Here is an 8,386-nt window from a genome sequence, read left to right on the forward strand (position 1 = left end):
AGACCTTGATATTTAGTCCTTTTCAGCCAATTTTCTGGATTTTTGAAAATTTCACTTTTTTGTGAAAATATCCACTAAATGAGGGAATAATATGTGTGATGGTACCCCAGAAGAGTTCCAAATGTGTGTGGGTAGAATATATATCTCACAGGGGAAAATTGAAAAAAGTTTTAAAAAAATTTTTTTTGGACTTGGTCATTTTTCTGGCGTTTAGCAGACTTTCAGATAGGGGAAATGTCAGTAAGCGTTCCGATTTCAGTTCCAGAGCGATTCGCCCAATGAGTCCTTGATATTTAGTCGTTTTCAGCCAATTTTCTGGATTTTTGAAAATTTCACTTTTTTGTGAAAATATCCACTAAATGAGGGAATAATATGTGTGAGGGTAACCCAGGAGAGTTCCAAATGTGTGCGGGGATAAAATTGAAAAAGGTTGAAAAAAATTTTTTTTGGACTTTGTGATTTTTCCGGCGTTTATCAGACTTTCAGATAGGGGAAATGTCAGTGAGCGTTCCGATTTCAGTTCCAGAGCGATTCGCCCAATGAGTCCTTCATATTTAGTCGTTTTCAGCCAATTTTCTGGATTTTTAAAAATTTCACTTTTTTGTGAAAATATCCACTAAATGAGGGAATAATATGTGTGAGCGTACCCCAGGAGAGTTCCAAATGTGTGTGGGTAGAATATATATCTCACGAAGATAAAATTGAAAAAGGTTGAAAAAAATTTTTTTTTGGACTTAGTCATTTTTCCGGCGTTTATCAGACTTTCAGATAGGGGAAATGTCAGTGAGCATTCAGATTTCAGTTCCAGACCGATTCGCCCAATGAGTCCTTGATATTTAGTCGTTTTCAGCCAATTTTCAGGAATTTTGAAAATTTCACTTTTTTGTGAAAATATCCACTAAATGAGGGAATAATATGTGTGAGGGTACCCCATGAGAGTTCCAAATGTGTGTGGGTAGAATATATATCCCACGGGGTAAAATTGAAAAAAGTTGAAAAAATTTTTTTTTTGGACTTAGTCATTTTTCCGGCGTTTATCAGACTTTCAGATAGGGCAAATGTCAGTGAGCGTTCCGATTTCAGTTCCAGAGCGATTCGCTTAATGAGACCTTGATATTTAGTCCTTTTCAGCCAATTTTCTGGATTTTTGAAAATTTCACTTTTTTGTGAAAATATCCACTTAATGAGGGAATAATATGTGTGAGGGTACCCCAGGAGAGTTCCAAATGTGTGTGGGTAGAATATATATCCCACGGGGGTAAAATTGAAAAAAGTTGAAAAAAATTTTTTTTTGGACTTAGTCATTTTTCCGGCGTTTATCAGACTTTCAGAGAGGGGAAATGTCAGTGAGCTTTCAGATTTCAGTTCCAGAGCGATTCGCCCAATGAGTCCTTGATATTTAGTCGTTTTCAGTCAATTTTCTGGATTTCTGAAAATTTCACTTTTTTGTGAAAATATCCACTAAATGAGGGAATAATATGTGTGAGGGTACCCCAGGAGAGTTCCAAATGTGTGTGGGTAGAATATATATCCCACGGGGGTAAAATTGAAAAAAGTTTAAAAAAATTTTTTTTTGGACTTAGTCATTTTTCCGGCGTTTATCAGACTTTCAGATAGGGGAAATGTCAGTGAGCGTTCCGATTTCAGTTCCAGAGCGATTCGCCCAATGAGTCCTTGATATTTAGTCGTTTTCAGCCAATTTTCAGGATTTTTGAAAATTTCACTTTTTTGTGAAAATATCCACTAAATGAGGGAATAATATGTGTGAGGGTACCCCAGGAGAGTTCCAAATGTGTGTGGGTAGAATATATATCCCACGGGGGTAAAATTGAAAAAAGTTTAAAAAAATTTTTTTTTGGACTTAGTCATTTTTCCGGCGTTTATCAGACTTTCAGATAGGGGAAATGTCAGTGAGCGTTCCGATTTCAGTTCCAGAGCGATTCGCCCAATGAGTCCTTGATATTTAGTCGTTTTCAGCCAATTTTCTGGATTTTTGAAAATTTCACTTTTTTATGAAAATATCCACTAAATGAGGGAATAATATGTGTGATGGTACCCCAGAAGAGTTCCAAATGTGTGTGGGTAGAATATATATCTCACAGGGGAAAATTGAAAAAAGTTTTAAAAAAATTTTTTTTGGACTTGGTCATTTTTCTGGCGTTTATCAGACTTTCAGATAGGGGAAATGTCAGTGAGCGTTCCGATTTCAGTTCCAGAGCGATTCGCCCAATGAGCCCTTGATATTTAGTCGTTTTCAGCCAATTTTCTGGATTTTTGAAAATTTCACTTTTTTGTGAAAATATCCACTAAATGAGGGAATAATATGTGTGAGGGTAACCCAGGAGAGTTCCAAATGTGTGCGGGGATAAAATTGAAAAAAATTTTTTTTTGGACTTTGTGATTTTTCCGCCGTTTATCAGACTTTCAGATAGGGGAAATGTGAGTGAGCATTCCGATTTCAGTTTCAGAGCGATTCGCCCAATGAGTCCTTGATATTTAGTCGTTTTCAGCCAATTCTCAGGATTTTGGAAAATTTCACTTTTTTTGTGAAAATATCCACTAAATGAGGGAATAATATGTGTGAGGGTAACCCAGGAGAGTTCCAAATGTGTGTGGGTAGAATATATATCCCACGGGGGTAAAATTGAAAAAAGTTTAAAAAAATTTTTTTTTGGACTTAGTCATTTTTCCGGCGTTTATCAGACTTTCAGATAGGGGAAATGTCAGTGAGCGTTCCGATTTCAGTTCCAGAGCGATTCGCCCAATGAGTCCTTGATATTTAGTCGTTTTCAGCCAATTTTCTGGATTTTTGAAAATTTCACTTTTTTGTGAAAATATCCACTAAATGAGGGAATAATATGTGTGAGGGTACCCCATGAGAGTTCCAAATGTGTGTGGGTAGAATATATATCCCACGGGGTAAAATTGAAAAACGTTGAAAAATTTTTTTTTTTGGACTTAGTCATTTTTCCGGCGTTTCTCAGACTTTCAGATAGGGGAAATGTGAGTGAGCATTCCGATTTCAGTTTCAGAGCGATTCGCCCAATGAGTCCTTGATATTTAGTCCTTTTCAGCCAAATTTCTGGATTTTTGAAAATTTCACTTTTTTGTGAAAATATCCACTAAATGAGGTAATAATATGTGTGAGGGTACCCCAGGAGAGTTCCAAATGTGTGTGGGTAGAATATATATCCCACGGGGGTAAAATTGAAAAAAGTTGAAAAATTTTTTTCTTGGACTTAGTCACTTTTCTGGCGTTTATCAGACTTTCAGATAGGGGAAATGTCAGTGAGCGTTAAGATTTCAGTTCCAGAGCGATTCGCCCAATGAGTCCTTGATATTTAGTCGTTTTCAGCCAATTTTCAGGATTTTGGAAAATTTCACTTTTTTTGTGAAAATATCCACTAAATGAGGGAATAATATGTGTGAGGGTAACCCAGGAGAGTTCCAAATGTGTGTGGGTAGAGTATATATCCCACGGGGTAAAATAGAAAAAAGTTTAAAAAAAAATTTTCTTGGACTAAGTCATTTTTCCGGCGTTTATCAGACTTTCAGATAGGGGAAATGTCAGTGAGCGTTCCAATTTCAGTTCCAGAGCGATTCGCCCAATGAGTCCTTGATATTTAGTCGTTTTCAGCCAATTTTCTGGATTTTTGAAAATTTCACTTTTTTGCGAAAATATCCACTAAATGAGGGAATAATATGTGTGAGGGTACACCAGGAGAGTTCCAAATGTGTGTGGGTAGAATATATATCCCACGGGGGTAAAATTGAAAAAAGTTTAAAAAAATTTTTTTTTGGACTTAGTCATTTTTCCGGCGTTTATCAGACTTTCAGATAGGGGAAATGTCAGTGGGCGTTCCGATTTCAGTTCCAGAGCGATTCGCCCAATGAGTCCTTCATATTTAGTCGTTTTCAGCCAATTTTCTGGATTTTAAAAAATTTCACTTTTTTGTGAAAATATCCACTAAATGAGGGAATAATATGTGTGAGGGTACCCCAGGAGAGTTCCAAATGTGTGTGGGTAGAATATATATTCCACGGGAGTAAAATTGAAAAAAGTTTAAAAAATTTTTTTTTTGGACTTAGTCTTTTTTCCGGCGTTTATCAAACTTTCAGATAGGGGAAATGTCAGTGAGCATTCCGATTTCAGCTCCAGAGCGATTCGCCCAATGAGTCCTTGATATTTAGTTATTTTCAACCAATTTTCTGGATTTTTGAAAATTTCACTTTTTTGTGAAAATATCAACTAAATGAGGGAATAATATGTGTGAGGGTACCCCAGGAGAGTTCCAAATGTGTGTGGGTAGAATATATATTCCACGGGGGTAAAATTTAAAAAAGTTGAAAAAAATTTTTTTTTTGGACTTAGTCATTTTTCCTGCGTTTATCAGACTTTCAGATAGGGGAAATGTCAGTGAGCGTTCCGATTTCAGGCTTAGAGCGATTCGCCCAATGAGTCCTTGATATTTAGTCGTTTTCAGCCAATATTTTGGATTTTTGAAAATTTCACTTTTTTGTGAAAATATCCACTAAATGAGGGAATAATATGTGTGAGGGTACCCCAGGAGAGTTCCAAATGTGTGTGGGTAGAATATATATTCCACGGGAGTAAAATTGAAAAAAGTTGAAAAAATTTTTTTCTTGGACTTAGTCATTTTTCCGGCGTTTATCAGACTTTCAGATAGGGGAAATGTCAGTGAGCGTTCCGATTTCAGTTCCAGAGCGATTCGCCCAATGAGTCCTTGATATTTAGTCGTTTTAAGCCAATATTTTGGATTTTTGAAAATTTCACTTTTTTGTGAAAATATCAACTAAATGAGGGAATAATATGTGTGAGGGTACCCCAGGAGAGTTCCAAATGTGTGTGGGTAGAATATATATCCCACGGGGGTAAAATTGAAAAAAGTTTAAAAAAATTTTTTTTTGGACTTAGTCATTTTTCCGGCGTTTATCAGACTTTCAGATAGGGCAAATGTCAGTGAGCGTTCCGATTTCAGTTCCAGAGCGATTCGCCCAATGAGTCCTTGATATTCAGTCGTTTTCAGCCAATTTTCTGGATTTTTGAAAATTTCACTTTTTTGTGAAAATATCCACTAAATGAGGGAATAATATGTGTGAGGGTACCCCAGGAGAGTTCCAAATGTGTGTGGGTAGAATATATATTCCACGGGGGTAAAATTGAAAAAAGTTGAAAAAATTTTTTTTTTGGACTTAGTCATTTTTCTGGCGTTTATCAGACTTTCAGATAGGGGAAATGTCAGTGAGCGTTCCGATTTCAGTTCCAGAGCGATTCGGCCAATGAGTCCTTGATATTTAGTCCTTTTCAGCCAATGTTCTGGATTTTTGAAAATTTCACTTTTTTGTGAAAATATCAACTAAATGAGGGAATAATATGTGTGAGGGTACCCCAGGAGAGTTCCAAATGTGTGTGGGTAGAATATATATTCCACGGGGGTAAAATTGAAAAAAGTTGAAAAAAAATTTTTTTTGGACTTAGTCATTTTTCTGGCGTTTATCAGACTTTCAGATAGGGGAAATGTCAGTGAGCGTTCCGATTTCAGTTCCAGAGCGATTCGGCCAATGAGTCCTTGATATTTAGTCCTTTTCAGCCAATGTTCTGGATTTTTGAAAATTTCACTTTTTTGTGAAAATATCCACTAAATGAGGGAATAATATGTGTGAGGGTAACCCAGGAGAGTTCCAAATGTGTGTGGGTAGAGTATATATCCCACGGGGTAAAATAGAAAAAAGTTTAAAAAAAAATTTTCTTGGACTAAGTCATTTTTCCGGCGTTTATCAGACTTTCAGATAGGGGAAATGTCAGTGAGCGTTCCAATTTCAGTTCCAGAGCGATTCGCCCAATGAGTCCTTGATATTTAGTCGTTTTCAGCCAATTTTCTGGATTTTTGAAAATTTCACTTTTTTGCGAAAATATCCACTAAATGAGGGAATAATATGTGTGAGGGTACACCAGGAGAGTTCCAAATGTGTGTGGGTAGAATATATATCCCACGGGGGTAAAATTGAAAAAAGTTTAAAAAAATTTTTTTTTGGACTTAGTCATTTTTCCGGCGTTTATCAGACTTTCAGATAGGGGAAATGTCAGTGGGCGTTCCGATTTCAGTTCCAGAGCGATTCGCCCAATGAGTCCTTCATATTTAGTCGTTTTCAGCCAATTTTCTGGATTTTAAAAAATTTCACTTTTTTGTGAAAATATCCACTAAATGAGGGAATAATATGTGTGAGGGTACCCCAGGAGAGTTCCAAATGTGTGTGGGTAGAATATATATTCCACGGGAGTAAAATTGAAAAAAGTTTAAAAAATTTTTTTTTTGGACTTAGTCTTTTTTCCGGCGTTTATCAAACTTTCAGATAGGGGAAATGTCAGTGAGCATTCCGATTTCAGCTCCAGAGCGATTCGCCCAATGAGTCCTTGATATTTAGTTATTTTCAACCAATTTTCTGGATTTTTGAAAATTTCACTTTTTTGTGAAAATATCAACTAAATGAGGGAATAATATGTGTGAGGGTACCCCAGGAGAGTTCCAAATGTGTGTGGGTAGAATATATATTCCACGGGGGTAAAATTTAAAAAAGTTGAAAAAAATTTTTTTTTTGGACTTAGTCATTTTTCCTGCGTTTATCAGACTTTCAGATAGGGGAAATGTCAGTGAGTGTTCCGATTTCAGGCTTAGAGCGATTCGCCCAATGAGTCCTTGATATTTAGTCGTTTTCAGCCAATATTTTGGATTTTTGAAAATTTCACTTTTTTGTGAAAATATCCACTAAATGAGGGAATAATATGTGTGAGGGTACCCCAGGAGAGTTCCAAATGTGTGTGGGTAGAATATATATTCCACGGGAGTAAAATTGAAAAAAGTTGAAAAAATTTTTTTCTTGGACTTAGTCATTTTTCCGGCGTTTATCAGACTTTCAGATAGGGGAAATGTCAGTGAGCGTTCCGATTTCAGTTCCAGAGCGATTCGCCCAATGAGTCCTTGATATTTAGTCGTTTTAAGCCAATATTTTGGATTTTTGAAAATTTCACTTTTTTGTGAAAATATCAACTAAATGAGGGAATAATATGTGTGAGGGTACCCCAGGAGAGTTCCAAATGTGTGTGGGTAGAATATATATCCCACGGGGGTAAAATTGAAAAAAGTTTAAAAAAATTTTTTTTTGGACTTAGTCATTTTTCCGGCGTTTATCAGACTTTCAGATAGGGCAAATGTCAGTGAGCATTCCGATTTCAGTTCCAGAGCGATTCGCCCAATGAGTCCTTGATATTCAGTCGTTTTCAGCCAATTTTCTGGATTTTTGAAAATTTCACTTTTTTGTGAAAATATCCACTAAATGAGGGAATAATATGTGTGAGGGTACCCCAGGAGAGTTCCAAATGTGTGTGGGTAGAATATATATTCCACGGGGGTAAAATTGAAAAAAGTTGAAAAAATTTTTTTTTTGGACTTAGTCATTTTTCTGGCGTTTATCAGACTTTCAGATAGGGGAAATGTCAGTGAGCGTTCCGATTTCAGTTCCAGAGCGATTCGGCCAATGAGTCCTTGATATTTAGTCCTTTTCAGCCAATGTTCTGGATTTTTGAAAATTTCACTTTTTTGTGAAAATATCAACTAAATGAGGGAATAATATGTGTGAGGGTACCCCAGGAGAGTTCCAAATGTGTGTGGGTAGAATATATATTCCACGGGGGTAAAATTGAAAAAAGTTGAAAAAAAATTTTTTTTGGACTTAGTCATTTTTCTGGCGTTTATCAGACTTTCAGATAGGGGAAATGTCAGTGAGCATTCCGATTTCAGTTCCAGAGCGATTCGGCCAATGAGTCCTTGATATTTAGTCCTTTTCAGCCAATGTTCTGGATTTTTGAAAATTTCACTTTTTTGTGAAAATATCCACTAAATGAGGGAATAATATGTGTGAGGGTAACCCAGGAGAGTTCCAAATGTGTGTGGGTAGAGTATATATCCCACGGGGTAAAATTGAAAAAAGTTTAAAAAAAAATTTTCTTGGACTAAGTCATTTTTCCGGCGTTTATCAGACTTTCAGATAGGGGAAATGTCAGTGAGCGTTCCGATTTCAGTTCCAGAGCGATTCGCCCAATGAGTCCTTGATATTTAGTCGTTTTCAGCCAATTTTCTGGATTTTTGAAAATTTCACTTTTTTGCGAAAATATCCACTAAATGAGGGAATAATATGTGTGAGGGTACCCCAGGAGAGTTCCAAATGTGTGTGGGTAGAATATATATCCAACGGGGGTAAAAGTGAAAAAAGTTTGAAAAAATTTCTTTTTGGACTTAGTCATTTTTCCGGCGTTTATCAGACTTTCAGATAGGGGAAATGTCAGTGAGCATTCCGATTTCAGTTC

Source organism: Phyllobates terribilis, unplaced genomic scaffold (genome assembly GCF_046119375.1).
Source record: "Phyllobates terribilis strain yellow unplaced genomic scaffold, ASM4611937v1 Scaffold_31__1_contigs__length_13893835, whole genome shotgun sequence".
Taxonomy (NCBI): Eukaryota; Metazoa; Chordata; class Amphibia; order Anura; family Dendrobatidae; genus Phyllobates; species Phyllobates terribilis.